Source organism: Gallus gallus, chromosome 3 (genome assembly GCF_016699485.2).
Source record: "Gallus gallus isolate bGalGal1 chromosome 3, bGalGal1.mat.broiler.GRCg7b, whole genome shotgun sequence".
Lineage (NCBI taxonomy): Eukaryota > Metazoa > Chordata > Aves > Galliformes > Phasianidae > Gallus > Gallus gallus.
This window is the reverse complement of record NC_052534.1, coordinates 39810322-39835932: the sequence shown is the minus strand read 5'-3', so window position 1 is coordinate 39835932 and position 25611 is coordinate 39810322. Positions and strand designations below refer to the sequence as shown.

At 45.8% G+C, this 25611-nt stretch overlaps 2 long non-coding RNA genes across 2 annotated transcripts in view; one reads left to right on the top strand and one right to left on the bottom strand.

The window, feature by feature from the left end:
• Positions 1–22688, bottom strand: part of LOC121110371 — a 27933-nt gene extending 5245 nt beyond the window's left edge. The window contains exon 1 of the long non-coding RNA XR_005858210.2: positions 22284–22688. This is a non-coding gene — a long non-coding RNA (uncharacterized LOC121110371). The remainder of the gene's footprint in view (positions 1–22283) is intronic.
• Positions 1–25611, top strand: LOC101750503. The gene is made up of 2 exons (XR_005858209.2): positions 1–22364; positions 23911–25611. It is a non-coding gene; the product is annotated as an uncharacterized LOC101750503 (long non-coding RNA).

The window sequence follows — 25611 nt, the reverse complement described above, 5'->3', positions numbered from 1 at the left end:
GCTGACTCAGACCTTCAAAGCCAACCCAGGGCTTTTTCTATCAGTAGGCTGCTGAGAGCTGACAGCCTGAAAACTCGAGGAAGCTGTTTGCTTCATTTCAGCAGTTTTGAAGTCTTGTTTCAGTCCAGTGGGTTGACAGAGATGCTCGGGTATTGCTTTCTTGGGATCCATTTATCTAAAGAAGCAATCAAGCTATTCCCACTGGCTGCTGCGTGAAGGCCAAGGAGACTGGAGATACATACACGGGACCTGCTCTTTGATTAGTCTGGTTTGTACATCAAGACTTTATTAGCTTTTACTGCCCTACTGACTGCCGCTTGCAATTGCTTCATGCTAGCCCCATTGCTAATAGTTCCTCTGCTCTCTCTGCTTTCTTTCCCGCTGAGTTTGTGTGAACCTCTTTATTGTCAGCTCTGGCGAGATGATCAAATTTGGCATCTGTTGCTGGGCATTTCAGGTTTATTAAATGTGTTAAAAAAATCTTTAACTCCCAGAAATGTGCACGGGACTGGGTAATCGCAGCTCCCTGCGCACACAGCTTGCACTGTGGTCAGCGCAGTCAGCAGTCTGCACCTGCTCAGGTGGCCACAGATGGACCTTCCAGGCAGGCAGGTTCGCCTCTGAGATTTTTTGTGCCTTACCTAATGCCTGTGCCTCCTTTTGAGGGTTGTGGATGCCCCGTCCTTGGAGGTGTACAAGACCAGGTTGGATGGGGCCCTGGGCAGCCTGAGCTGGTGGGTGGCAGCCCTGTCCATGGCAGGGGGATGGAACAAGGCGATCTTTGATATCTCTTCCAACCTTCCAGCATTTCTATGGTTTTATCATTGTATGATTGCTCATGTGGGAAAGAAACACTTTTTCCTTCCCCTTTCCCGCTCCAGCAACGAAAGCATGGAAGAACTGGGAAGATTTTCTTCCCAGAAAATTCTCAGCATTCCTGGAAGTTTGCCACCGAGCTAAAAAGCTGGGTGGAACTTTTCACACTGGGAAAAACATGTGCTCTAAAAAAGTCCTGAGGACCTGGAAATGAGAGACGATTTGGGAAAGCACTTCAAACTTCACACGGACTGGTCACTGTTGGCAGTTTGTATAATAACCCTGGGAAATAAGTGATTACGCTTGATGACAGCAGCAATAATTAAACGCCAGAGTTGGTCATTACAAGAGTTAACCACTGATTAATTAGTCTGTTTGTATTAAAAAAACAGGGCTGGCCTCACTAACTAATAAATTGTCTGTGTACAGCTGCTACCAAAGAGATCACTTGTTAGATAATTGCTTAAGTCATTTTTAAATTGTTTTAATTAAGTTCCAGTAATTGGACTCCCCCCAATTCACTTCCTCTCTCTCTCTCTTTTTTTTCTTTTTTTTTCTTTTTTTTTTTTTTTGGTAGAGTGGGAAGGGAACAAACACCATATATGTCTGTAATAGGAAGCAACAGAAGTATGACTAGAAATCTATAGGAAAATAAACACCCATCATGAATCCCTCATCTTCCCAGAGGCTTGTAGGAATCTAGAGAAGATTAGATCTTAATGTTATTTTATCTACTTTGCCTTGCAGAGCCTGAGCTTATACCTCATTCGGTGCATTCATAATAGGGACAGGGATTCTCAAGTCAGTGAATCCATGTATACTCACTCACTCAGTCTATTAGGTGTGCCATTAGCCAGCCAGGAGGTGTTGTGGGAGCAGTTTATGGCTTGGTGGTAAAGCCTTGCTCACAGCTTTGTTGTGCCAAATCCCCTCTGCAGACCTGCTGTTTGCCTTTCTTTGCCTGGTCTTCAGGAGTGCCCACACTGGCCACAAGCCTGGTGGGAAGCAGGAGGAGAAAGGGAATCCGTGCTGGTGGGGTCAGTGACAGGGAGGGCTGCCTTCCTCAGAACAGCCTCCTGACATTGCCCATGTATTAAGTAACAGAGACACTGGCATGAGCTTGAGGCAAGTTCTTTTGTTCCTGGAAATTCAGTCACAGTGGACTCGCTGGAAAAAAAATCCTTTTTAATAGGCTGTTGTTCTCCGCATTACCGGTCATTACCATAGGACCTGCTCTTAAGGAAAACCCTTGGGCATCATCATGCATTGACTCCCCTCTGCATAAGGCCACTTTGTTAATGACGTCATCGACCCATACATCCAATATGACATTTTCTACCACAGCATTGCAGTGACAGGGAGCCTAGCTCTGGGGCACAGTCACCCAGGCATAACACTAGTTTCTGCTGAAATACAGATGTTTGGCAGCTTGCTGGACAGGGTTCAATCTCGAATGTATTTCCTCGTATCGGGGTTAAAACTTAAGGCATTGGATTCAGAAAAACAGTGGAATAACAGAATCAGAAAAGCAGAAATGATCACGTTCTGTTATCACTGAAAGAGTTACCTACCTGCCTTAAAATGCAAACAAATACACTCACCTCCCTTGCCCGGTGCACAAACAAACCCGCCCTATTCATAAAGGTACATTGAAAGTGTGCTCTGATAAAGAACATTCAACTTGTATTTGCCATCTACCTATGTGGCTCTGCAAATATTAGTTCTGAGAGGTGCTTTTCTTTCATCTTAACAAAATGTGATGGCTTTTTAATTGAGAAACAGTCTCACTGGGGAATGGCACAGCCACAGCTATAACCACCGGAGGTGTCAAAATATGCAGTGCAATTGGCAACAGTGTGAGAAAGCCAATGAGAAACCTTCCTGCTAACCCCTGCCTCTCCCAGCACCGAGGTGTTCCCCTCATTCTCACTTGCGGGCTCAAGTGTGCTTTGAGCAAAACAGCCGCGAATACATAAGGAAAAACACGGTTGGGTTTGCAGGGTGGAAGGGGAAGGATGGGATACCTGCTGTACCTGCTGTAGGGAACCTGCTTTGGAAGGGGGGTTGGGCTAAATGATGTCTAGAGGTCTCTTCCAACCCCTACAATTCTATGATTCTGTGACTCTGTGCAGTTGTAACCTCTAGGAGTGGGATGGGAGGAACCAAGTGAGATGTGGTTGTACCAGTAGACTTACTGCAGTGTGGCAAGCAACTTACTGGGGTGGAAAGTACTCTGTCTCCTTATGCAAAGACAACATTTGCAGCCACCAAGCCTCTCACAGGATGCCCTCCCAGAGCCCCCGTTCGCCAACGCTTGTCATCCTTTTGACTCCCTCCTTCATCCTTCCCTTCTGTTCTCAGCACTGTGACTAATTCCTGTCTCACTTCTTCTTTTCCATGTTGCCTTATGAATGCCTTTCTTAACATTCCTGTTTCCCAACCCTCTCTCTGACACCACTGCCTCCAGCAGCCCTGCAGACACAGGACCTCACACAGAAGCTGTCTAGACAAACCCACAAAGGCCTGGGAAGCACTTGGACGCTACCACAAAAGGTTATGCAGAAAAATTAATCTGGAAATTGCAGCCCATTTCCTCCGCAGCACAGTTTTAATCATGGCTTGTAAATAAGGCATGAGACACACTCTGAATAATGAGGAGAAATGATGGAAAGTATGAAATACCTGATCGTGAGATCACCATTTATTTTGGACAATGAATATAGGAAAGGTTCCCAGGGAAATGCCATTATGCAAGTACATAGGTTCAAGATGAAAGATGGTATCGTAATGCGTATGGAAATGGAAGTCACATGGACCTTGCCAGACAATCCTATGTCTAACTTATAGCCTAAAAGCTTAATTTCGCCATTTTAAAAGCTTTTTAAACTCATGGGATCAGGGCTTTATTTTGTTAATCACTTCTATGGAAATGCTCCCAGTGTGGAAAAGGAATTCAGTGACCGATAAAATAACATTTCATGTTTTTGTCATTGTATTGAGCTTGAATTTTCTGTACCGAAGTGTGGGGTTTCAGCCATTTCTTTACTTAAGAGAAAAAAGAGCTTTGCTGAGCAAGAAGGAAAAAAATCCCCGAAAAAGAAAGACCCTAGTCACATAAAAATTGTTCCATGTTTTTTGGTGTATTCAGCACTTTTCCTCAGTACAGTTCACAGAACGCTCACATGAATAAAGCTCCCCTTTTCTTTTTTTATTTTTAATTTTTGTGTGTGTGTGTTTAATTAGATTGAGCCTGGAGAGAGAGAGAAACCAAATAAATCTTTAAGTGAGTGTAGGGAGGGATGGATGGGTGAAAACACTTAAGTGAAAGTAAGAAACGGGTAAGGCTTTCACTGAGATTTCCTGAGGTAGAGTATTCTTTAATCCTGGGTTACTTTCCTGGACTCAGACTAAAGGCAGAAAGTGCCTGATTTCTAACACAGGTCATAGGATTTCATCCAACTCATCCTATGGGCAGTGAATGCACCATGGTCAAGCTTTGCTCCAGCTGTTGGAGCTGTGGGGCTGAGAAGGGTCCTGGGGAGGGTGGCAGGGTGTCTGAGCCTTCCCTCCAGCTTGAATCCCTTTCACATCATTACCGGAGGCTTTTTGTTTTGACCCATTCCTTCACAGCAAATCGAGGAAAGGCAAATTCCTTTTTGTTCCTGAAGGCTCTAGGACCTGTGGAAGGCTCAAAGTGCTTGTTAAAGGTACCTGTTGATTTCACTGCTCTGCCAGGAAAGATTTGAGAGGTGCTGGCACTCAGTCCCTTGCTGCTTTCTTGGTGCTGGACCCATCCTCACTGCAGACAGACCAGCTACAGGCATCTTTGCATGCACTTGGGACAGCATCAGCAAAGCTAACTCAGGTATAGAAGCGGCAGTGTTACAGGATGCAGTACTACAGCTTCAGGCACTTTGTCCACACTGCATCTTGGGCTCTAAGCTGCCACAATTTTATTGCTAGTGGTGTACAAATTAGCCGCATTAAGACTAGCTCCACTCCTCCTGTGATTGCTGCAATCACCATCCATTAGCTTTAGTAGCTTTATTACAATCCCTTTTGCTCCTTTAGGCTAGCAAGAAAAAGGAACAGCCACCAGCTCTGAGCAGCCTTTCTCTGTGCTGCCTCACAGGCTGGCCTCCTGCAGCAGGCACACAGAGAGGAGCAGCCCGTGGTGCAGCCTGTGGGCTGGATGTTACGTCATTTACCTCCCGTGTTTCTGTTTGCTGATTCAATTTCAGAGCTTTGACTTCTGTGGGAAGTTAACCACAGAGTCAACACAGGAGCTGGCTAAAAGAAACGTTCCCGTCAGTGCGCTGCTTTGCAGGGCTGAGAAAGGTGATAAAGGCTCTTTAGCAATAGCAAGAATTGCCCTGGTGGTGGCAAACCTTGCCAGTTGGCTGGATTTTTTTTTGGCTCTGGGTGTGACAGTGCCAAGTGCTCAAATGCTCTGTGCCTTCTACCCGGGAACAAGCCCTTGCAGGTGTGTGTCCTCACTGTGATCATCAGAAGCTGCTCGCCTGCAGGTCCTGTTGGTAGTGGGAGAGAATCTGGGAACTCAGCTGGAATGAAAGCTGCTCTCATTAGCAAGGGTGGCTCCTCCAGAGCAGGATGGAAACACGTCGGCTGCACGCTGCGATCTGACACAGCTAGCGCAGCAGCTGCCTGTGCTGGGTGTGACCTGGGGTGCAGGAAGAAAGCAGGATGTGGGCTTGTTCATCCAACGCATCTCCAAAGCACTATAAAAATAGCCTGGGAGCTGCTTTGTTTACAAATGAGATGTTATTCTTAGCAGTGGGGAGAAAGGAAGTGCAGAAGGCTGTGGCACTGCACTTCACACTTGTTCATTTACCCAGGCTTCCTCCGAGGAGCCCCGCAGCCAACACAGGCGAGCGGAGTAGGTTTGCAGCAGGAGAGCCAGTTTACATGATTCACTGATGGAAATAAGGCCTTTTGTGACACTCCGTGCAGTGTGAAACATGTTGTTCTTCAGTATGGGGCGAGCCATCTGAGGCAAATGCTACCTATTCAATAAGGAGATGAAGAGGACCAGATGGAAAGATGAATTTGCTTTTCTAGGATCCAAGAGAGTGGGCTGATGCTATGGCAAGCAGGGATGAAAGCTGAGTTGCAGAGTGAGGATCTAGCTGCAGATCTAAAACTCCTCAGGTGGAGAGGGAGAGAAGCGCTGGCCCAAATGTTCACAGAGAAACTGTAGGATGAAGACAACTGAAGGTGCTTTTAGTGTAGCTCTGACCTTCAGCACAGCAACACCTGCCGCCCATCTGTTTCTTAAGTCAAGATGTTCACGCCTTAAATAACTAGGCACAAGAGCACCCCACTTCATGGGATGTGTATTCACATACTGACCGTGGCGGTCCGGCTCCCAGAATGACATCTCCCTGCCAGCACCTGGGTCCACCATCTCTGACTATCTCTGTCCCTCAGGTGAGGGCAGTCCCAGCTTTTTGTTTGCATGTAATGCCCCTTTCAACCTCCCATACACCAGAACTCCCCAACTCTGTCTGAAATCCTCATCCCTCTCTCCTACTGCCTGATCTCCGCTTTGGCACTGTCCCAACACGACCACATCCTCCAGATCTTTGCCCACCAGCTCCAGTGTTCCCACTCTGTCTCCACAGGGCAATTCCTATCCCACCTCCCTGGCAGGCAATGTGCCTGTGCTGCCCACCGCTCAGCGCTGACACAGGTTGCTCTACTCCCCTCCAGCCCCACAGAGAGCTGCACTTCAGAGGCAGCTGGACATCTTTTTACAGATGGGGCTTAATGCCACTTGACGGACCACAGCACTATTTTTATGCCAAGTTAGCACAGGCTCAGTATGCTGAGCATGTGAGCGTTTCACCCAAGCTCGTTTCTGAAATATAAATACCATTCAACCAAAGTTATTTAGAACTTCAGTTGGATCGACCCGATCTGAGCCAATTATTTTCCCCGACAGAATTAATTAGAATGCATATAAAGTGAGTGAGATGTGAAAGGCAGAATTACTTATTCCATTAACAGCTGGTTTGGGGAAAAAAAGACGCTGTCCTTGATTTGGCTTTGCTGCGGCCTTGTCATGAAGAAGGCACTCAGGGTTTTCACATGGGAAGCTGTTCTGCTGGCAGCCACAGTTCACTTGATGTTGGTTTGCATCAACAAGCTCCCTGCGCTCCTCCATTTGTGATGATAAGGGCTGGCTGTTTAAATGCTGTCACAGAATCCAGACTCCCTCCTCGCTCGGAACAACTGTTGCTTGGAGCTCTTCTACAGAGCTAATTTATTGCCAATGAAAGTGAGATGTAAATAGCTTGCAGCAGGTACGCAAGCAGGCATTTCTTCACTGTGCAGTGCCTGGAAAAGAGCCAGCTGGTGCACATACACAGCACTGGGGGAGTGGCCTTCCAGGCGCAGGGAAAAGCAGGACTGGCTTTGAAAGCAATAATCGCCTTATGGGAATAACTCCAGCCAAAGTGGGGATAAACTGAAAAGTTGAAGACTCGTGCTCAAGTTTCCCTGGGACTCCTCTCTTCCCCAGAGTACCACTGCAGGTCCCATCCTATATGAATAACTCATTTTGGGGCAACGTACATGCCAGTATGTTAGGATAAAGCCTGTTTTCTTTTCAAACACAGATCACGAGAAACAAGTGTGATGAAGAACATGGGGTTGAGGCCATCTTCCATCCTCTGCCTGGGGGGAGGGGTTCATGTTGTCCCACTGAGCCTTCCTGTGCCCTGACAGGGATGTTCCGGGTCTGTTTGTGCCCAGGTTTACAGGAACTAATGAACCATCCTCTTCCTCAAGAGCAAACAGTTTACATCTCACAGTCAGTAAACTCAGGCTCTTTGCATTCACCACCTTCTTGCTGACAAAATCCACACTGTGTCTGTATCTAGCATTTATTGAGGCCATGACCAAGTTCCACTTTATACTCTTGGTTTCCGGTGACAGTACCTTTTGGTGCTGTCCTGACCCCCAGCATCTCTCTCAGTCTCATAGCACTCTCTGAAGCTGAACCTCACCTCCTGACAGCTTCCATGATGTTTGCCAAGAATCAGACCTGAAGCTCTGGAAGGCAGGTATTCACCCCCAGGCCAATGCTCATCTCCTGAAGGGGGAAAGGGCTCATCTTGTCCCTGCAGATGGCTTGTCCTCATCTGCAGTTTTATCCCAGCTCGACTCTTTTTCTGTCATCTCTTTTGGTTTAACTCCACGCTGCAGGTTAATATGGGCAAACTGGTGACCTACAGAGCACTGTATTGCTGTAACCTCCCATGACTCACAGAAGTATTATTTCCTATTTTGTGGAGTTATTTTAATAACTGTTGCATTGCTTCCTGACACACATTAATACTTTGTAATTAGATGTGCTTTGGGGAGGAGGAATGGACCATACAGTCACGTAGTCTCTTCCCAGTCCAATGGTTTGGCTCATGAAGAAGATCAGAGATGTCCTGAGAGGTGCTTGGCCATTGCCTATGCCCTCTCATCTGCTCTGAAAAGTCTTCAGTGAAGACAATGCTGTAATCTCCTTCCTTGTTCCTTCCAGGACACACGGCTCTCCTACAGTCTTTGGTTACACCTACTCCAAGGGTATGTTGCTATACATTAAACCAATTATTTCTCATCCCACCTGTCAGAGGCAAGGAGGAAAGAAAAAAAAAGAACAGTTTGTGATTCCCCTCAGTCAACCATTTTCAAGACAAAACAAAAATCCCCATCATCTCACATTTCCTGAAAGTTTCCTTTTTCTGTTGCTTTGCCCTAATTGCCTCTGGTATGATATCCAAATCCAGACACGTTGTACCAGGTGGGATGTCAGCAGCTCTCATACTATCTGCCTGCTAACACCTCCTACCCAAAGATTCACCTTTGTCCAAACAGCAGCATATTGTTGGCTCACTCAGATTGTGGCACACCAAACTGCCTGCTCCCCTTCTCATGTGCTGCTGTCTCAGCAGCTTTTGTGCACTCAGTATGTACGCATTTGATTTCTATGTGTAATACTTCCAACTTGTCCCAGAACGATTCCATCTCGCTGAGCCCAGATCAATTCTCCATCTCATCAAGATCACTCTTTTTCTGATTATGTCCTCCAAACTCATTATAGCTCCTTCCCAGCTTGGTGTCTGCTGCTTATGAAGTCTTTTCCATCATCCACCCCGATAATGAAGACAGTGAACAGAAATAGTCCCAAGGAAAAAATTCCCCTGTAGAATCCAACATGAAATGCCTTCTCAATTTGATACAAGCGCTTTGTGAGCCAGTTACTGCATTTCAATAACTTGAATGCTACTTCATGGTGATTTTTTTTTCTAATGAAGATTCAGCCAGAAAAGCATTGAATACTTCAAACATCTCTTTGTCATACTTTATTTGTTCTCTGCGTCAATTAAGCAATGGAGTTTCATCTCTCTTTGCTTTACTTCTGCTTCTTAAGCATTCAGAAATATTGTTTACATTGCCTTGTTGCCTTGGTTTTGCTATTTGCAAAACTCCTATTTTTTTTTCTTTTTTTTTTTTGGATTTCAAGTAATGAAGTGCTCCTGATGCAGCTATATAGGTTTAACTGTAAACTCTACTGCTCCTTTGCGGTAAGACAAGTGGCCAATTTGCTTGTAATACAGCCATCAGCTCCCTGCACTTCTTCACTCAGAATTTCCCCCCAAGAGATGCTGCCTAACTGCCTTCTGAAATTGCTGAAATCTGCTTTTTTGAAGTCCAGGTTTTCATTCTGCCACCCTTAGACCCTGAAATAGCCAGTGATTTGTTCCCCGGCTGCAGCTTCAGGAGAAGAGGAGGCAGACACAGAGAATGTCCAATTCTTGTTTCACAAATTGGCCCCCTCCAGGACTGAGATGGATGGGCAGGATAATCTGAAAACTGCCGCTGTCTTCGCTGTACTTGATCTGTAGACAAAGTACTTTGACTTTAAGAGCAGTAAATCTAGAGGCCTTCATGAGCACAACAAAGAAAGAGGAAATCCTATCAATTAAGAAAGGAGCAAAAGGAAAGATAGAAGATCTCAACTGACATATGAGACAGTCATGTTTTAATTTGTTCTTTGAGAGATGGATTGCTCTTTGAGAGATGGAGTAGCAAATTAGGGTTACTGGCTAATTTGGGCCGTTGCCAGAATAGACCAAACATAATTTGATTCACTCAAATCAGCTACCGAGGGGCAGGAAGTTGGAATTAATCTAATGAAATCAGAAATCATCCAGAAACTTTAATATTAAATGCAAAACGTTTGTTCTAGCACAGCACTAAAATCAAAAATGAAAGCCAGGAAGCAAGTCAGGAAACTCACCAACAAAGTCCCTTTTGCAAACTTTTCATACGAGAGCTCTGGGAGGAGGAGGCACGTAGCTTTTGGTGCATGATGACACACCGCAGTCATGGGGACAGAGAACCAAGCTATTTGCTTGGGGCTTCAGAAGGAAAGATGGCTTTTTTCTTTTTCTTAACAAATAGGGGTTAACTACTGCAGAAGGAGATTTAGAAATATTTCAGAACCTAATTATAGTGTTTTATCAACTTATAGATGGAAAATTGCATCTGTGACTTTCTCAGGAACACTGGCAAGGAGCCACATCGCAAAAATACTTCTTTGCACATACATCAAGAAGAGATCAAATGCATTTATGATACGTATATTAATTATTCCTAGATATCTCAACCACTGCTCAAGTGAGGATCACAAGCCTGACCCTGAAAGCTGTTGAGTACTAATAACTTTCACAAACCTCAGGAAGAAGAGTAGGTGGTCGGTGATTTAGCTACATCACCTGGAAAGTCTGGCAACTGTGTAGGCACCCATATACTGGGACAAATATCACCAGGGCCAAGTTTTGACCCAACCAGGTTCTGAAACGGCTGATCGGAAAATGTCTGTCCCATTTCAGTGAGGATTTCAGTAAGTGGCAATATGGCCTCCTTCAGATTTGGGTGTCTTTCCCACACAAATCTTTCCAAGATCTCATTCAAATTGGGGAGGCACCCCATGTCACTGATTTGCAGATCCTGGGCCTGTGCCCAGGAGATCTGACCAAGCGTGTTCGTAGGAAATTGCTGCTTCGCTGAGAGCAGAGCACCTTTAGCAAAGGCATCAGCTGAGCTACAAAAAGGTTTATCTGTGTTTGGTTTTTTTTTTCCAAGCAGCTCTGCTAATTTGGAGTAAGGAGTAACCTGGCTTTCTGAAGTAATTGCTTTTCTGTTCTCTCTCCATATCTCTTCTTCAGAGGCCAGGTTTACAAGACACTTTGTCTGTTTCCCATTTTCATGCCAAATTGCTTCTTCTGGTCCATTCACTGCCCCAGGCTGAGAGAAGTACATGGGGGGCAGCGAGCAGAAAAGCCCATCTGGCTGATGTTTTCTGACAGCCCTGTACAGCATGGGGCTGGGGGTTTACTGACTGCTTTAAAAGGAAAATAAAGCCCAGCTGTCCTGGGCCAGTCCTGCAACTGAAAGCTCTACGTGGGGAACCTGACTGCCCAAAATAACCATAGAATCATTAAGGTTGGAAAAGACCATTAAGACCATCTAGTCCAATGTCAAACCGCCCCCCTAATACCCTCTAACCTATGTCCTTAAGTGCCATAACTATCTTCTTAAAAACTTCCAGAGAGGGACGGAGCACACCTGTACCCTGCAATCCTTCAACCCCAGGTGCAGGTTTTTAATTGGAGGAGCGCCAAAGAGGAGAAGGGCCATGGCCAGGAACAGTAAAGGCTGGGACCAAACCCGACCCATTTCTTTAGGCAGCAGTAAGCTGCTCCTTGAGCCCATCTCCTCAAGCTAGCCCAGGCAGAGTCTGCAACTGGGAACAAGGGCTAGCTATGCAAGCCTGTTTTTAGCATATCTTTGGCTCTGCTCACAGCTGAAGTGTGCTCAGTAACCACTCCTATTAAACTGATTGCCAGCCACTGTTTGATTTTTGATATACGTAAGGTCATGTGTGCAGTGAGTTTACACAGCAAGTGGCAGTTTTATATTTGGAAGACATTTGCAGTGGATTAGTTTGAGGGTCTGGACCAACAGAAGAACTGCCAAATGACAAGATCAGAAGCGCGTTTAGAATCATCTGTGTGCTTGAAACTGCAGTGATATGAGGTATTTACCTCAGTTTCCTCCACAGGTCAGGTACCTTTCTTTTGCCATAGGTTAAGGCTGTGAGCATGGATTAGGACCACTAGGACCATGGATTAGTACTTGACTGGCTTTAAGCTCACTCCCTGGATTGTTTGTATTAGGCTGCTCATTTGCCCTTATCCTCTGGAGTACTTGAGTTTGATGCAAGCTTCTCTTGTAGAGTAATTTGCATTTTGGTGTATGTTTCCAGGAGAGAACGATAGCATTTTACATGTGTAAATGACTACAAAGTATACTGGGGAAGGGAGAATTAGATCCTTATCCTTTGAAATGATATCAAAAAAACAGAGGCAATTTAGGATTGGACACAAAGGATATTTCCTCATTTTCAATCTAAAATAGTGAGAGAATTGTATTAAAAACTATAATTATGTAGAAAAAGCTTTAGCTAAACTTGTGTTACTACATATTCAAAATCACTTTCTGCACAAAATCTTATCCCTTCGAAAAATTAAGATAATGTATTCGTGTGAGAACTCAAAAGATTTCAATTTCAATTTATTGTCAAGGTTGAGAGGTTCTGAATAGGGCTCCTGAGGAAAAGGGCAACTTTGCTATTAAAACGGTAGCACTTTATTGCTTGAAAGTGATTTCCAACCACCGACTAATTCAGCCACAGAATAACAACCTGTGGCACAGGACAGCTGTAATTCCCCTTACAATTCCCATTTCATAGTTGGAAAGCTGAGGTGCAACTGTTGAATGTTTTCTTTGAAGCAACAGCCATTGAAAAAGCAGGATTTGGACAGGATTCTTATACTCTCAGGTGTGAACATGCAATGAAGACCACATACAAGACACCATTCTCTTCCATGTCATCAATTCTTCAAAATATAACCTAAAAATCAGAATTTTCAGAGATACAGGTAAAACAAAAGCTATTCAGCAACGCCATTCTCTAGCAACACAGCACTAGCTTCATGTAAAAGGTGATTCTGGTCATCTCATGAGATAATAAACATAATTGTCTATATCTAAAAACAACTTCCATATCTTTTGCACTTCAGTCAGAACTACCCAAATTCCACCTCCTGGTAGGGAAAGGGTGACTAACTGTCTCAGGGGGAGGAAGAATGTTTTCTTCATGACTCATATGGGCTATTTGGACTCAACTGGTTTTATTTATTTTTTCATGTTAAGAAAAAAAGAGTATCACCTACACAGAAGTTGTAGATGCCCAAAGAATTCATTTGAATGGCTTCAGTATCTATTGCTTTACCTCTGCTCATGAAGAAGGCCCTGTCTATTGCTTGAGCAGAGGCTCGTGTGCAATGAGCTGCAACTCTTCCTGAGTCTAAGAGCCTGAAAGTGCCAACTGAATGAAGTCTGTGGTCCCAAATGTAGTTCTATGAGGAAAAAAAGTTGTGAACAGCAGTTCTGTGACTTGCAGGCTCGGTTCTCCATGTGTTGGGTAATGTGGAGGATGCAGTGAAAATCAGCATTTGAACAGCTGAACTTTGAGGACAAAGTCAACCTACAGATAAAGATGTCATGATTTCCTTCAAAAAATAGTCTTGCTATTTTATATCAAGACAGAAGTGGTGGCATATGTATGAGTTCATCACTTAACCCTGTGGTTGAGCTGAGCCATCAATTATTACTGAGTCAAGCTGAGAACGGGAAAGGCTGGAAAGACCTTGCATCAGTCTTTAACAACAACAGACCGTTCCACACACGACTGTCACTAGGGAATAGACTCTGAAGCAATGGATTTTCTTCAAGAACAAGGAGGAGTTTTAAACAGAAAGAACTGCATAAGAATATCTTTCTTGATGGCTTTGAAGCCCAAATAGTGGGGGATCTTGATCTGAGCCAAAGGTATGTCCTACATAGTCTTATGGAAAATAAGAAAGTGGTTTTCTATCAATTCCTAGAGTATGAGGCTGGAAAGGACTCTTCAAGACAAGCTTCTCACACACCTTGGGCTGTTGATTCTGTCCAGTTAACCACTGTTGAGCCTGACCATGTAAATCTAACAGTGTAAGTTACGTCCAGGAAAGGCTTCAGCTGACTTTTGACATTAATTACATGTCTGGACAGTTCAGTTAAAGATGTCTTTCTCTCCGCTCTTCTAGAGGTAAAAGATTGGTGGAAACATTCAGGGCCTGAATCAGCAGAGACTCACCAGCCTCTGAGACAGAAGTCTGGAAGGAAAATGGCTATTATCAAACAGGACTAGAACACCCTGAATTATGTCTCCACAGGCATTACTGTTTAGTCATATACAATCTGACTTTATGAGTCACTGAAACTTACATCATGCAAAGAAATGGTCACGTAGCTCATGTAGAAGTATAGGCAATTCCAATGGCTTCACCCAAATGAAACTTACCCCGGACTAGGATTTGACTAAGTGTGTGGAACACTGTTGAGTGTCCTACAAGGAAGATGCTCAACAGTGTTAAATTGTTCTGTCAGATCTATGATGAGCACTTGATCAAAGTTGTGCATTCTTTAAAAAGTCCATTGAGAGAATCCTGCTTAACAGGTAGACAGTATATTAATGAAAGATGGTAGTATTTTCCTCAAATTATGCCAGAGGAGAAATCAATTACTGGGAAAATGGATGAAGAAAATGATCTCTACCTTCTGCAGTCTCTGTGCTATTTTTGCCCTCTGCAATCTGATTTCCACGAAACATTTCTGAACAGTGCATGTTTTCTGAACACAAATTCCTTAGACTTGCTACTATGAATGCCATAATTGCAAACTAAAGAGATAGTGCCCTGTTCCAAAGGCCTTTGACTGGGAAAGACTGTATTTCAAAGGGAACCTGCAGCTCATGCCGCAATATTATAAGCAACTACTGCCCAAGTAGGAGTTAGACTGACAGAGGGAGGTGTAAACTCCCTGAAGGCGGATGATGGGGAGAGTGTAAATTATTTCCAGTGGTATAGGCTGAGTTCATGTTCGGAATCCAAATACAATTTCACTTTGATTTTAATGCCTCCTGTCGACTCATGCCAATGCAAGGTTCAGGTGTAGCATCGTGAACAACACTTACTTGTAACCGGTTTCACCCAGTGGAGTTTACAATAGTAATGAAGTAACTTGCAGAGTGTTTTTATAAGTATGTGTATGCTTTGAACAGTGCTGCTTAAAGGATCCCTGCTTTGTCAGCTCCCCTTCTGTATTCTTTTTATTCCTTCTGAACAACTCTTCCTACATCCTCCCACCTAGCAGAAACACTAGAAAAACACTTGAGCTTTGCTCAGCCAATCTCATTTTCAGAAGAAGAGGTGTTATCCTGTTGACACCAGGATAGGGTCAGCACCAACAAATCACCCACCTGTGTACACCACCACCACTATCCCCAGCAACAGGCTTCAGGTGAAATTCTGCCCTAGAGAAGTGAGATCCAGGCTCAGAATCTGCTCCTGTAAACTCCATGAGGATATCACCCCTGATAGGATCTGTATGGCTGTTGCTGTGAAATATGCTGCCTCCCATCCAGGTGTGTCTGTGGAGTTGCTCAACTCACAGCCACTCACTCTTGCCTTGCTCCACGAGGAGTGCTTTTAGATGCCTATGGCAAAGAACAAAATTCCCAGGGGGTTTATTGTTGCTGCTGGGGAGATTTACTTGGCAGAAGCCTGTTTTCAGCACTTGCTTTGGTGGGCTTGAATCATGTCCCACCCTGTCAGCTCATAGTGCCATCCCATGCCTTCTGCTTCTGGGAAAAGAGGAGGAGCCAGCACAGAGCGATTGGTGTGTGCGTCTGTTTGTCTTGTGCATGAGAAGGCATCTACTCATCACCTCGTCATCTCTCACTGTTTAAATGCATCACTCCTGCATATACATGAGGTTTGAGCCTGTCAGCATTAGCCAGACTTCTTCCCACAGGTGGGAGAACATCTCCTGGCATGTGCAACATGGGAATGCGATGGGGGAAACATTGGTTTCTGCAGCTGGTACCTGAGGGAGCCCTCGCTTATGCCCTGATCTCTGAAAAACTGCTGGCCAAAGGAAGGAGGAAGAAATGTACTCTGATGCCACAGCAAGAGTGAGAAGAAAACAGCTTCTGGTGTTTCTTGCTCTCCACTGTTGATATTACTCCCAGCGTGAGCAACTCAACAAAGCTCATGGCTCTGCAGGGTGTTTCCATTCTTCGGAAAGCTCATAGCTCTGCAGGGTGTTTCCATTCTTCGGAAAGCAGTGACAAGCCATTGTGTCTTTGATAGATCCCTGTTTTATCTGCTAAAAACTCAGATCCCTGGGCTCTGTAAGACTCAGGCAACGGGAGATCACCTTCTACTCAACACAGCCATCACTGAGAAGATCTCCTACCTTTGGCACTTCTTTCACTGTCAAGCTCCCAGCACCTTTCTAAGCACTGCTGAAGACATGCTCTGCTGACTCCACTCGTGGTTTCTGTGGGCTTCCCACTTTCCTCTCCTGGGCACACAAAATGCCTCACACTGTCCCCTGAGCATGACCTCCATTTGGGAAAATTACCACCGTTATTTCTGCTCACTGACTGTCATGAGGCCTTACCCTCTCCTCAAAGCTCCTGGAAAAAAAACATCCTATGCTCCTCATTTTCAACAGAAATATTTATATTATGAGTTCTTTATATTAGGAGTTCATGCCTCAGAGGCTCATTTACAGTCCTGTTGTAACTGCACAGTGGTAACCTGCGTGTACATAACAGCATGATGGACTGTAATGTGCTACGCTTAGCGAGTGCAGCAGTTCACTCACTCTCCTTGAAGAACAAACAAACAACAGCCTCTGCACAGAACAGGCTTGGAGAGACACAGAGTGCCGACTCCTTCATCCTTTGGGGCCAGGGGAGGGAACAAGTGATAAAAGGATTTACCTGTCCCGGTTCAGCTGGCTGATGTGCCGTATCCTCAGAAGAAGCCTCCTGCCAGGCAGAGTCCTACCTACATCAAAGGCTGACAGGATGAGTCACCGGGTGCTAGGCCCTTCACAGGCACATTTCCACCCTGTCAGCAAGATCAGGTTCTCGTTAGCATTCCCAGGTTCACTAACAGCCTCAGGCGTGTGTCACCACATCATCTCTTCAGGAACAAATGACTCGGTGTGGGGGTTCAACGTGGCACACTGGAAGGCTCAGAGGCAGGCCTGAGCCTGGGGGCTCTGACTCACCAGCAGGACGGGGTGGTGGGCCTTGCAGCAAGATGGTTGCTCTGAGAGCCCGTGTTCCCCTGTGCAGACATCTCAGGTGGTGCTGAGATGGGTCCTGGGCAGCCACAGCCTTCACGCCAAAGCGTGAGAGAGAAATGGATGTAGAATGTGAATTGAGTGGGAGCCTCCTTAGCGGTGGGCTGCAGGGGTGGGTGGCAGAGGGAACCAGGTGTCCTGAGGACACTGTACTCAGATGAACACAGATGTACTGTTCAAGCCACACACGTACCTCTCCTTCACTGGAATTTGTATTAGGATGAAAACTGGCTGTCAGACAGGCAGGTTGGGGTGAAAAGGCCCTCAAAACCAGAGACCCAGCCTTCAGCCTTAAGACTATCCACTGAAATAATTCTATTTTTCTCTCCATTATTGTTTATCTCCACTATTAGCATTCTGCCTGTACCTCTATTAGCATATGAACTGGCCCCATCCCTTCTTTTAAATCTCTCCGCAGAAACAAAAGAAATACTCATGCTCTCGGTAAATACGGCAGTGCAGGTGCTCCTTACAGATAAGCTAAAAAAGCGACTTCAAACATTAGTAATAACTTATGAAGGCCACAGCTGAATTTTTAGTAGCTGAGTACCAGAAACAACTCCTGAGATACGAGTACATATTTCATATTTGTCTCTATTCCAGCACAAAAATTCAGGTTTGGAGAGAGGTAAAATTAAGGCATTTCTCTGTTGTAAGAACAGACAGCACTGAGGTTATGTTCAGGTCTATCAGACACAAGCATCTGGTTTGCTTCACATTATGAGATCAAACAATACCAACAGCGATGCCCGTTCTGGGGTAAGCAGCTCAATTCCTGCAACAGTAAGAGGCCACTAGAGAAGCAGACTAATTTCCGAGAAGATATAAAAATGATTGCTCAGAATCACTTCATACCTCGCCTGAGGTAATGAACTGTGGCGGGGAATGGATGCACCACAGCTGCCAGCCAAATTCCACGCATCCAGCAGCACCAACACACTGCTCCTCCATCCCACCTCCTCCCTGCAAACAAGACACATTGCTCCGCCCTCCATTCCACCTGCAGCCCTTTGCTATTTGCTGTGAGCAGGGTTTATTTCCATACTGGCAGTGGTTGCTGCAAGAGGGGAAAGAGTCATGGAATCACAGAATCGCAGAACGGCTTGGGTTGGAAGGGACCCTAAAGCCCGCCCTGTTCGAGCCCCTGGCATGGGCAGGGCTGCCACCTACAAGTTCAGGATGCCTAGGGCCCCATCCACCCTGGCCTTGAGCACCTCCAGGGATGGGGCAATGTCCTACCTACATCAAAAACTGACAGGATGACAAACCTGGCACTGCACAGCCTCCCACACATTGTTGACCCTGTCCCCTCTCAGCCATGCCCTTCCTCCAGAACAAGCAAGGGCCTCCAAGCTTTTTGGCGTCAATGCACCACAGTCCACATGCAGAGCTGGTGGCTGATACAGTCCTTCCTCGCAGGCTGGGACCCAGGCAGAGGCCAGGTTTTCAAAAAAGATGCTGCTGTAGAAAGCTGGCTCTGCTCCTGGATCTCACACTTCCACATCCCTGCTTCCCAGGTCAGAGGCTGACATGCTTCTCAGGTGGTTTGGAAGATACAAAAGCTTTATGCAAAGAAATGCCTACCCTAGGGCATCTGGGAAAGCTATCCCTTGAATGACTGCAGCACTGTGCCCCTACACAGTCCCTAAAGACAAGTGATCGGGAATTTTTAAGACTAATCAGCTACACTGAGGTTTGTGTCAGCCCTGTATACTGAATTATAGCTTCCCAGATCTTTTATGTGCTGCAGTTGAATTTCTTTTTCAGTATCAAAGGCTACATTCCTTTTCTCTGTGATATATTTTTAAGAGTGATAAGAGATCAATAAAAACGTGTCATTTAGGGGTCCGTAAAGCACACATAAAGTAGCTCCATATACCATGCTTTAATAAAGCAAGACACCCCGGTCGGTTGCCATGAAGGCAGATGTATACACCTGTGTCTCTGATTTGGTTCATGTTAGGCTTTGAGTTTTAACCTCTGACAGCTATTTAACACTTTATTAGGAAAATCAAAACTTAATTAAAATATTGTGCGATTCCTCTACTCGTCTTAAATCAAAACCAATGGTTTATCTCCTTTTTTTGTTTTGTTTTGTTTTGTTTTGTTTTGCACTGGAAAGATAGAAAATGAAATGTTGATCATACTTTATCCCTTGATATTTTATGGGCATTTGTTGCAGTTAAACAATTGAACGTTTTCTGAAGACTTTCCTTTACAGTCCCAGATGACTGTGTCCGCCAGAAGCCAACCCCAATTATAAATAACTTTTGGTTACTTCACTGGAAGAGGGCCAGCTGCGAGGCCACCCTGGTTCTCTCTGCAGGGCTCTCCTCCTCCTCCAAGTAAAGGACAGAGCCATCTGCTAAGCAAGCACTCGCAGCAGCATGGCAGTGAGTCGGCGCGAGGAACTGACCAGCCACAGGAATATGTCGCTTGATAGCCAGCCATGGTCACACCAGGCCAGTAGGAAAAGCCAGCGGAAAAGTTTCCTTCTATAAAAGTGAGTGGCAAGCTGCTGAATCACTCTGGCAGGCAGGAGTCAGCATGTCTAGGGGAAGGGAAAGTCAATGTCTCCTGGAGGGAATATTAATAATAAAAACCAAAGCAAGGACATTCAGGACTCAAAAGGATCTTTACGTTTAGTAAAAAAAAACATTCCAAGAGTAGCTCCATGCACCAATTAATATTTCAGGAACCGTAAAACAATATTCATTTTATATTTATGATACAACATCATTCATCCACCGGGGTTTCAAAGTATTTTACAATCACACGCTAAGAAAGCATCTCGTTTGCAGTGAAATGCAGCCATCCTGTCATGAGAGTAAAGCAGCTGACAGAACTGTCTAGGGCACAAGGGAGAAATGTTGCCACCAAGGGAATTTGACAGAGCTCAGTAGCACTAGGATGCCTTGTCTAGGATGGTATGAGGTATCTGCAGGAGCTGGGTATAGGGAGAGAGACAAGTGGAAAATTCAGGTACACAACCACAGATGCGTACAGAAGTTTTAGACAAGTCCTTGTTGAAATCTGGCTGGTCCTGTTCAGATAAATAAAGATGTAATAATTTATGAAATATAGATTCTATTGCCCTTTCCTCCAGGCAGCTCTCTGCTAAAACATTGGTACAAAGACTTTGCAGAAACTAGTCAGATCTGTCAGGAGCGCCAGTGGTTTTTTTTTTTTTGGTAACCCAGAAAAAAAACACAGCTGCGGCAAGAAAACCCCTGGGGATCCCCATCCACAGTGGGGTTATCTCCACTCAGTATCCGGAGGGAAAGCCTGCACTCCTTCTCTCAGTCCCTGGCAGCCTTTCCCAAGCACAGGAACAGGGGTGCAGAGTTAACCCTTGCTACATTTGTAATAACGGGTATTCACCAACCCGTATATCTTTCCACCAACTCCGTAAGTTGAGTTTTCGTGAATATCACGTCGATTTAATCAGTAACAACTAGTAACACTCTGCAAAAGAAAAGAAGGAGGAAAATGCAACACTTCTGCTGCCAAACTCAATAATTCTACATACACAAGCATTCTTGAAATACAGAATTTATATGAAATGCTACAGAAGCTGTGATACGGGCTGCGCTTTGTTACAGCCTGATGTAGATTCAGATTCAAATAATGCACTCTCAGAGACAGACACCTCCCCAAATCCAATTTTCCTCTCAAAGTAGAAGTGCAATAAATAAAACAGACTGCTAAAACTGTCTACATAAGTCCCAGCAATGCCGTGAGTTTGGTTTTTTTTTCTATGTTTCTGTAGGTGTATGCACATATGCGTGCACGTATACAGTCGAAATATGAATTTATATTTGCTCAGGGACAAAGTTTGCTTTTGTTCTCTCTGTGAAGACGGGATATTTCTAAAATAACCATCCGAAATAAAGAAAGGAGAGTAAGGAAAAAAAATTCATTCGGAGAAAGCTTCTGCTTATTAGCAGGGCTTGTCTTTCATAGACCCATAGAATCATTACAGTTGGAAAAGACCACTAAGATCATCTAGTCCAACCGTCAGCCCATCCCCACCGTGCCCACTAACCAGGTCCCTCAGCGCCACATCTCCATGTTTCCTGAACATCCAGATGCACACAGTATTTCAGATGGCACTTGTGACTTCTTTACAAAGACCTCAGAGCCTTCTGGGTCAGCAAGTCAAGTGCCAGTGCTAGTTTACATCCAGCAGGGCCATGTCAGTGCTGGCATCAGTAACCTGCTCTCCCGATCGCTTCTGCTCCTCCCATCCCAGTGCTGCACTGGCTTTGCTGCCTTCTCATGCCTAAAACTGCAGCTAATCTTATGCCGCTGCTTCTGTCCTTAAACACACACTCAACCCACACTTTCCAAAAACGCGTCCCTCTGCATATCTGTGTACATTGTACCAATAATATTGGCGCTGTGTAAATGCTTGCAGAGTACAGTGGCTTATTTGGTGTAAAAACATTTAGGAGTCAAAGGTGAGTTAGAAATACATCAGATGAGCTTTGCAGGTGAAGAGGCTAATTCAGCAGAGTTTAGCTGGAGCTGTGCAAGCAGCAGAGAGACTTCAGCTGTATCTGAGCTCCCAGCAAAACTGTCCATTTAGTGGTATCACATCACCCCAGCAAATTCCCACTGGCTACTCATGCCTCAATGCTTAACATTATTTCCAGCTTTCCAGGAAAATAGTAACTTTTGGTGAGTGGCAGTTGATGCATACAGGAAAACTTGTATAGATGAGAAAAAGAATTGCAAAGGGGTTAGCTTGTATTTTAGTCCCAGTCCCAGCACCTTTGGTAAATAACATGAACAAATGTTTTCCAGATCAATGATGTGATCCTCGGCAGCTGCATGCTTGTATTTGTCATGATCCTCCCCCCCTCCCTCCCTCAGATGAATATTCAGGCTCTTTCTGTAAAGTCTTTTAATTCAAACATGAAAATAGTTTTAAAGCAATCCACTGCCACTCTATTATAATAATGTTCTCTGCTAGTGAATCTAAGCCAAGGGCTCCAGGGACGTGAGCACTTTAATGTTCTTGGAAAGTCATTTAACATATGTCTCTTTCCACTTAAACCCTGCTGATCGCTACATGGATTTAATTTTCACTGCCATGAGATGAACCAACGACATCTACTTACCTGGCTTGTGGATGGAGATGTTTGCATCAAAGGGCTCGAAGAGTTAAGTAATTAACAAAGAAGACCTTCATCTGCCACAAGGTACACCATCTGTGTGGGGACATATTGTGAAGACCAAATTGAGCAGCTGAGATACCTGACAGACTGATTTACACAGCCAGTGAAGACAACTGGAGGATGGCAGCTATGAACGGGAGGGAGTCTGTCTTTTTACACAGTCTGATAGCGATAGAGTAAGAGGGAATGGCTTTAAATTAAGAGGGTAGATTGAGGTTAGACTTGTGGGGGAAATTCTTTACTCGGAGGGCAGCAAGGCCCTGACACAGGCTGCCCAGAGAGGCTGTGGTGCCCCATCCCTGGAGGTGTTCAGGGCCAGGTTGGATGCGGCCCTGGGCAGCCTGAGCTGGGGGTGGGGCAGCCCTGCCCATGGCAGGGCGTTGGGACTGGGTGGGCTTTAGGGTCCCTTCCAATCCAACTATTCTGTGATTTCTATGAACCACTGGCACTAGATCACTGTTGGGAGGCACTGGGGGTGACTGGGACATTGCTGTGCTGCGCAGGACAGGAAGGTGAGGTGGGTGGGTTATGGTGGTGGGATGCCCCCTGTGCAGCACTGTCAGGAGGGACGGGGAGAAGGCCTGGTGCTGTAGAGGCCCACGGCAGGGCACACATCAGGGAAGCAGACTCGAAGTTGATGCTGATGGATGTGTCACTCCCCTATCCCGACACTGCTGAAGCTCACACCAACATAAAACATGTCTCCATCTCAAATTCCCTAATCAAGCTGCAATACAGGCACCAGAATACAACCACCAGACATCTCCCAGCCCATGGCTGTTCTCTGCCAACACTTGTTGGAGGGCAGGGATGTCTCCTGTGCAGGCCTGTGTTGCTCTCCTGACAATTACAAAGGCAATTAAGGACTTCCTTTCAGCGCCACAACTCAAACAAAAATGAAGAGGCCATACTTTATGCTAAGTACCTAATTGCCTTCTCATTCCACAGAGTTTAATCATCTGTAAATACAGGAAAAAAATCTAAGAAAGGGCAGCTCTGATGCACCCAAACAGCTCTCTGCTTTGCTGCCTTGCCCCTCTGCTCTTCCCTCTCCCTGTTCAAGTTCTCACCCCCTCTTTTAGGGCAGAGGACCTCATGCAGACACATCCCTGCCTGAGGCTGCTACTGAGCCTGGTCTGTACAACCACTGCCACAGGCAACAGCCCACAGCATTGCTGGGCTCACTGAAATCTCTCCCTACAGGACACAACAAGCAAAGCCCCTTCCATGCCCTGTGCAGGGAGGAGGCTGCGTGAGACTGCTCAGGATCACGAGTTTGATGTAGAACTGGCCACTCGCAGGGCCAGGTAGTGACACAGGGCTCATCACAAACACCAGCCAACACACTGACTTCATGGTTATCCATCAAATAATTGCTACCTTCCCTTAGGGTGTATACAGCGAGTGGCAGCCCAATTACAATACACGAGCAGGAGGTGACCGTGCCACAAAACAGTAGCCAGCAATTAAACTTAGCCTGGTGGTGGGGAATGTGGAGGGAGAGATTTTAACTCTTCTTTTGCTTTTTCCCACTTACTATGTTTAGTTCCTTTCCCTTTCTTTTCTTCAGGTTCTTTCTTTACTTTTCCATCATCACACCCTCTCTTTGCAGCTGAATATCGTCAGTGTTGGTGGTTATTGGTGGGTGCAGCCCTCTCTTCCTGGAGATGTTTGAGGGCAGAAGTGCTCCAACCCACAGTGGCAGCTCCGGGTGACCCACAGCTCTGTGAACGCAACTCGATCTTCAAGTGTAATGCCATTGTGAAACTGCTTATGGTAACAGAAACCCAGCACTCCCCATGAATAATCACAGATTTTATTTATAGTGACAAAACGAGAGGGCCTTTTATGCAATATTCACTAAGGTTACCCAGGTCAACAGCAGCCTAGTCAGAGTGACTCATACTGTGGAATTAAATATTTTATACATAGCACAGTTATCGTCTGTGCCTGGCTTGCCTTCCAGTAACTGTCTTGATCTTATTTTCCCCCTTCCCTCCCCAAAACAGAGCTGGGAATTCAAAGTATCCTATGCAGTACAGCATCTGGTGCTCCTTATTTCATGTCAGAAAGTGATCAAAGGCTCAGAAAGGGGTGCTGCACTAACACTGCCTTCTGCAATAGCTTTGCTTGGTGATCTGTAGGAAGCGATCAGGTGAGTGAGGCCGGGCACCCCACAGGCTCCCTCCTGGCTGCCAAGCAGGGTCAGTGTGGTGCTGCTCACACAGCAAGGTTGCTGAAGGACCCAGGAAGCAGTGATCCTTGCAAGGTCACTGAGAAAACTGAAGAGCAGAGCTGGGGATGGAGTTTAAAAGCTCTGAGTGCAAACCCCCGCTGGGAAATTGCCTGCAAGTTTTCACAGTTCAGACAATTGAAGGGAAAGCGATGCTTGCTGGAGCCTTTTGCCCTTCCTTGGCACATGAGGAAGGAGCTGTGCCTTCGGTCCTGCCCTGCAGCCCCAGCGCAGCTCCTAGGGAGACGTGCTGGAGCATTCCCTCTGGCAGTGCAAGAAGTACAAAGGCTGCTCTGATGAGAAGGTGGGAGGGAAAGCATCAGAGAGACAGCAGCTGGGCTGGAGACCTGCTCTCACCTCGCACCCAAGAGCTCTGCAGTGAAAAGCTGGGGCTGGTTAGCAGCAAGGCTTTGAGCAGCATGTGGCCAAAGTATCTGAAGGCGAGCACAGACAAGTGCAGAGCCCAGGGAATATGCAGCCAGCCCTGCACGTGGGGCAGGAGCAGGGTCACTGCACACATCCATCAGAAATGATGGGAAAGAACAAATGCAATGGATGTGATTTTTTGCATTTATAATTCACAGAGCTCCGCCGGCTTTCATGCAAGGATGAGCCCCCTTATGTTTCACCCTTCGGGGTTAACTTTGGCTCCCACTGAACGCATGCCTCAGAAGGCAGAGTCAATGGGAACAGCCCTGCTGCATGCTGGCGGGCAACCTGGGCTGATGCTGCCTTGCTCAGAGCTGGGCATCGACCGCAGCCAAGCTGCAGCGCTCGGGCTGTGCCCTGGCTGAGAGCTGCAGGGCAGGGAGCCCTGAGGGTGCCTGCACCCCAGGGAGCAATGCGTGCTCTGCAGCTGGGTTTAAGCATGTTGTACAGAAGGCTTCCCCAGAGCACACAGCGGGTGAGCTGGTACGGTTTTTCCCTGCTGACATGCAACTGTGGATGTATTTTCAGGGCAGTTGTTTTTCGTTGCTGTTGTTTTGTTTTTTTTCTCCATCAATAAAACTAGCCAGAAGAGCAGCTACATTGAAACAA